This window comes from Pongo abelii, chromosome 10 (assembly GCF_028885655.2).
Source record: "Pongo abelii isolate AG06213 chromosome 10, NHGRI_mPonAbe1-v2.0_pri, whole genome shotgun sequence".
Classification (NCBI taxonomy): domain Eukaryota; kingdom Metazoa; phylum Chordata; class Mammalia; order Primates; family Hominidae; genus Pongo; species Pongo abelii.
In genome coordinates, this window is record NC_071995.2 from 29,872,053 (window position 1) to 29,878,394 (window position 6,342).

Consider the following 6,342-nt stretch of genomic DNA (forward strand, 5'->3'; position numbering starts at 1 on the left):
AGTTTCAGAAAATCAACTCAATTCTTGTAACCCTTCATACCCGAAGACTGAGTAATTTATAAAGAAAAAGGTTTAGTAGACTCACAGTTCCACATGGCTGGGGAGGCCTCATAATCATGGCAGAAGACAAAGGAAGAGCAACGGGACTTCTCACATGGCAATGGACAGAAGAGTGTGTGCAGGGGAACTCCCCTTTATAAACCCATCAGACCTCAAGAGACTTATTTATTCACTATCATAAGAACAGCGCAGGAAAGACTTCCCACAGGGGCCCTCCCACAACGTGGGAATTATGAGAGCTACAATTCAAGATGAGATTTGTGTGGGGACACAACCAAACCATATCACTCTTTTATAGATATTTTGCTATGGCCAGAAACCAAAGGTTTGCCTACATGAGTTTACATTATAATTACATTATATTATAATATTTTTCTAAGAATTCCAGGAAAAAAGTGTAAATGGTCCAAGGAAGGAAAATTTGATTTTTGTCAAACTCCCATTTGTTGAATATGATATATTTAGCAATAAAATGAATATTTGGCTCAGAACAATACATTCTAATCAGCTTTCCATTGAACATGCCATCATCACAGTTTCTATAATTATTTAGAATTCTTTATTCAGCTATAATTGACAAAGGAAAGATAGATTGCATTAAAATACTAGATACATGGCATTTAAAAGTTGTTTTAAAATAAGTTCCCATTGATTTTAACGTAAGCTTTGGTTAGGTTAAATAAAATGTTTTCAAACTCAGACTTCTCCTCTATAATCAGCATCTAAGATCTGATGTTACATTTATTATTACTAAGGAGTTTCTTCAACAATTCGTTTTTTATGATTTCTCCACCTTAAAGGCTTATGATACTGTTATGAATTTCATAACATTATGAGATCTCTGCTTCTGGGACAGAAGGATAGATTGATCCTATTTCCCTACTCCATGGCAGGTAGGTGGAGCAATGCCACGAGCACTGTGGGGTTGCAGGCAGAGTGATGTGTATCATGCCAAGCCAAACCATTTATTTACTGCTGCCAGACCCTCCAACCCAGAGCTCTCCCTCTGGGTGATGGTGGAAGAGGCCTTTTGTTGAGATTGTGGAGACAAGATCAAAACAGCATCACTGAGTTACCACATGAAGTACAGTTACCTTAGAGGGTCTCCTATATCTACAAATGGTTATAATTGAAAAATCAACCATTTTTGGGTTAAGTCACCGAGAACTGGGAGTTTTCTATTATTATAGCATAACCTGATCTGTCTTATAACTAGAAAAGATAAAGCAAACCTCAGGAGAACATCTGGCCTCTTTACATTACCATTCCTTCAGAATCTCTAGAGACCCACCTAAGTGTTGTTGTTCCAAAGATCACATCAACCTCAACAACAATGATTATTTGTTCGATCTAATGTTTATATGCACTACATAAGATCACCTGGGATGCAAAGATGATCAGGATACAATCCTTTGCCTTCAGGTTAATATAAAAGTATTTTCCAAGGTTATGTTGAGTCATTTTCTGTTGGGAAATTTTACTGAAAACTTTTTCCCTTTTAAAAATATTTCTTAATTTGAAAATGGTGTGCACACATATACACACACATACATTAAGAGTGTATGTTATATTGTTATACATTCAGTCTGTATGAATGTTATAAACACACGCGAGTATATACATTTGAAGGGGTAGGGGAGAGAGAAAGATGCAAGGTGCTACATACCTCAGTTTGTCTTTCGATAAATTCCAAAATCCAGACATAATAAATTTATAATCAGTGTAATTGTAACCTACCTACAACATCTTGCACAGAATAAAATATTGTTTCCAGATAATAGGGAAATCACATAACTCATTTCCAGCCAGTTTGTAACTGGTGTTTTTTTCTTTTTCAGAGTTGTTTGAAAGAAATTTGTGCAATAAAAAATAGTTTTGCTATTATGTTGTATTTACACTTAGTAGCAGTGTTTTATGCTAAATCAAATGCATGTCTTATTGAATTAAAGCCAAATAACTGCTTTTCAACCACACCTTAGCACCTTAGCTTGCCTCCGGCCTGGGTACGCCACTGAGTGTTGACAAGCCCGTCCTTCATACTTCAGATAAGTGAAAACACTAATTTATGGAAAAAGCATGTGTGACATCTGGGCTTAGCTTTTCTTCATTTAGTTTGATAATCCAGTTTTTAAAATTGTCAGTAATAAACGGGTCATTATTAATGTTTCTATTCTATTTTTCATGCTAAAGGTTTTGTTTGTTTTTAACCTGTATTATCTCATTCATCCCTACACACCTCCTTCAGTGGCTAATGGTGTTATTATGGTAATGTATTAGGAAAGTAAGACTAATTAACTTCCCTGTGGCACACAGATACCAAGTGAACAAACTACCATCCCAACTCAAGTCCGTGCTTCCATCACATTTTTTAGCATCACAATTTTTAATATAAAAAAATCATTTGGCCGGGCATGGTGGCTCATGCCTATAATCCCAGCACTTTAGGAGGCCGAGGTGGGTGGATTACATGAGGTCAGGAGTTCGAGACCAGCCTAACATGGTGAAACCCCGTTTCTACTAAAAATACAAAATATTAGCTGAGCGTGGTGGCGTGCACCTGTAATTCCAGCTATTCAGGAGGCTAAGGCAGGAGAATCGCTTGAACCTGGGAGGGAGGTGGAGGTTGCAGTGAGCCAAGATCGCACCATTGCACTCTGGCTTGGGCAACAAGAGTGAAACTCTGTCTAAAGAAAAAAAAATCATTTTACTAATATTCCCCTCTCTAAAGTACTTCTTTTTAAATCACAACATTTCAAAACTCCAGATTCCCTTTGGAATTGCTAAATAACCTCTAACAGAGTTTCTGGAAGTGTAGACTATGGATTACCTGCATCAGAATTACTTGCTTGGGTGATTATTAAACATGCAGATTCCTGGTTCTCTGCCTAAACTTTTCGAATCAGAATCTCCTAAAGAAGCTTCAGAAGTTTTTATTTTAATTTATTTTCCAGATGATTCTAATACACATAACATTATTCTCAAACAACTAAAGAACTATCTCTAAGTCATCACAGATGTGACTGACTTCATCGAAAGTGTACTTCAACAAGTCCCTTTAAGTTTGACCACTTCATGTATGTCAAGAATCTGAACAGTGAATTAACTTTAGCTAATAGTAGGAGCCAAGAAGGTGCAATGGTAACTGAAGAGAAAAGGGTAATAAGAAAATTTTTTCTTAGTTTGAAGTGTAATTTGAAGAGACACTCAACATAAATATACTAGTGGATTAATTTTAAAATATGATGTTGAAGAAATAGAGAGTAGAATGGTGGTTACCAGAGGCTGGGAAGAGGAGTGGATGAGGAAGATGTTGATCAAAAGGTATAAAATTTCAATTAGAGAGGAGGCATAAGCTTTAGTGATGTATTGCACAGAATAGTGACTGTGATGAATAATAGGCACTGTATATTTCAAAATTACTAAAGGAGTAGGATTTAAATGTTTTCATTACAAAAAATGATATGTGAAATGATGGATTCAGTAATTAGCTTGATTTAGTCATTCCACAATGTAAGCATGTATGAAAATATAGCATTGAACCCCATATATAGTTCTTACTTATCAATTAAAAATAAGATTAAAAACAGGGTGACTACAGTCAATAATAATTTATTGTGTATTTTAAAATAACTAAAAGAGTGGAATTAGAATGTTCCTGCCACAAATGATAAATGCTTGAGGTGATGCATACCCCAATTATCCTGATGTGATTATTACACATAGTGTGTCTATATCAAAACATCACATGAAACCCATAAATACACACGTCTATTCTGTACCCATAATAATTAAAAATACAAAACAAAAATAAAAATATATATGTAAAAAAGTAAAAAAATCAAAAACTAAAAAATTAAAAACTATTTAAAACTAAAGATGAGAAAAAACGTAATTTTATAGAAAAAGTCATCCAAATAAAATGTCTATAGTTTAAAAATAAATAAAATACAATATTCAATGCTGGCTTTAGGAAACATAAAAAACAAAATTTGTAAACTAGGAAGCCTATGACAAGGAATAATTTGAATATAAAAAGGAAAATGAAGCAGGTTCCTGGTGGAGAAGTGAGGTGGGGGTTGTCTGTCACTGTGCAGAGGTAAGCAAAGAGGCGTGGAAGGGAATAGCCTTTGAAAACAAAATAGCCTTTGCACACATTCTTTTAACCCAAGGTTAAGTAATAATATCCTGTTTTCCAGTTTAAAATTTGAGTCACAGAGAAGTTCCATGAATTGCCAAAGGGCAGTCAGTTAGTCAATGGCAGAACTAACCATATTCCAGTGACTCCAAATCGGCTGCTCTTTCCACCTAATTATATTGCATTTTCTTTTGTTTTAAGCCTTCCAAGTAGTTTTCAGCCCATCTGATGATTTCATATCTGCCCAAGTCAATTTGGATTAATGTAGCAAGGCCTTGGGAAACCACATTCATATTTTTGTGCCTTTCTTAGTATGTTGTTTTCCTTCAGAATAATTACAAACTTCTGTGTTTTAATTACAATGACTTTTAGGATGCTGCAGATTTCTTCCAATCAGTTGGCTTTTGTATTTTCTTCCTGTACCTTTTCGGCACAAGACTTCTAAACTGTCTTATACCCGAGTGGGAGTGTTCCTTTGGCAGAAACCCTAACTGATAGAGCCTGTCTCCATGGCGCGATGGAGGATCACTGAAATAGGCTCTACTGAATATTAGGTGTAAATGCTTTCAGGTAGCCCTTCTTGGTTGACTTAAACTATAAAGCAGTATTTCTTTCAAGCCATTTGGAGACAATTTACAGGCAAAAAAACAATGTGGTCTACATAAAAGTCATAACTCTGATTTCCATGTGTCATGTGCATGTTGCACAACTCCACAGATTATTCATAGAAACAAATTAGGAAAAGGAAGCAACTCCGCAATATGTTTTGATGAAAGAATCACTGAGCATCTCTTACTTGGCTGATGGTTAGTATCTATGTTTGTTTATAAAACATATGCAAATGTGATGAAATGGCTCCTTCTGTGATGTGCAAGGAAATAGATGATTGTATTATTACGACAGTTGTGGCTTTTCCATAAATAACTTAAAGGCCAAATTTCTCTCCCCATTAAGAATCACTTCCCTATGCAATTTAGTTCATATTTGTTTCTGAGGCATCACTATTACCACTCATCTGAGATACATAGATTCCCCCTCTCTTCCTTGGTGTGGTTCTGCCACGTCTTCAAAGGCTTCTGTGGATCCGGAGATGGTCAAGGAGGTGGTGACTGAGCATGGGATAAGCTTCACTATCATTGACGGTTCTGCCATTACCCTCTTTACTGCCACCTCACAAGGTTATAAACATGTAGCTGACTATTCTTGGGTTCTTTTTTTTTTTTTTATTCCTGCTTCAGGTTTATTTGTACAAATAGCACAGGAAGACACCAGCCCCATGCAGACAGCAGCCCAGGGGGGTCGCACCAGTCCTTCTGTCCTCACGTTGACAGATGGAGATCTCTACTCTGAAGCCTTTGTAGGGCCCTGGGCACCTTTAGGAGCCTGAACTGGAACTGAAGCTGGAGTTGCAGCCTGGGCCTTGGTTTGATCCTTGGCCTTTGGCCTGCACAGCCTGAGCCCCTTTGCAATGTGGGCACCAGCACGCTTCCCAAGCTTGGGGTGGGCAGTGTAGGCAAGTTGATTGAGCTTGCAGCTGACACCCTTTGGGATCTTGGGCTTAACGTCAAGGGCTTTACAAGGGCCTTGATAGCCTCAGCAGGTGCACTCATGGCCTTGGCACTGTTAGCCTGCATCTTCTTTAGGCCTTTCTTGTTGTGCTTCTTGGCAAAGTGTATGCTCCTCAGGAACTTGGGGCCCACTCCCTTTAGAGATTAGTGATTGGGGTTTCTTTGTGATTGGGGTTTCTTGATGCCATTTCTGTGCCATTTTCTGGACTGGTTGTGTGTGGTGTGGTTCTTGGACTTGGCCATGTTTGCACCATAAGCCACGGCTCCCATAGCTGACTATTCTTAAGTACGAGGCGAAACCAAAGAGAATTATGATATATTGTGGGAAAAAAAGTTGACCATCCACTTAATATTTCTATAATCAAAAGGAAAAATCTCCAAAGTTAAGGCTTCATAAGCAGAGTCCTGTCCACCCCAGTTCCTAACTTTGTTTCTTGTCCCCAGTTCTACTTTTCTTTCCAAGATATAATGCCCTTTTTTATTCCTCCACTCTTTGAAATCAACACCTACTTATTGGGAAATTTCACTCTTTATCCACAAAGGTTATCACCACAGGACACATCCTGTTAGCATTATTTT

General features: G+C 37.3%; 1 pseudogene; it reads right to left on the minus strand.

Moving 5' to 3' along the window:
- Positions 1 to 5,536: 5,536 nt before the first annotated feature.
- On the minus strand, positions 5,537 to 6,006 carry LOC100939767 (large ribosomal subunit protein eL29-like; annotated as a pseudogene).
- Positions 6,007 to 6,342: the final 336 nt, after the last annotated feature.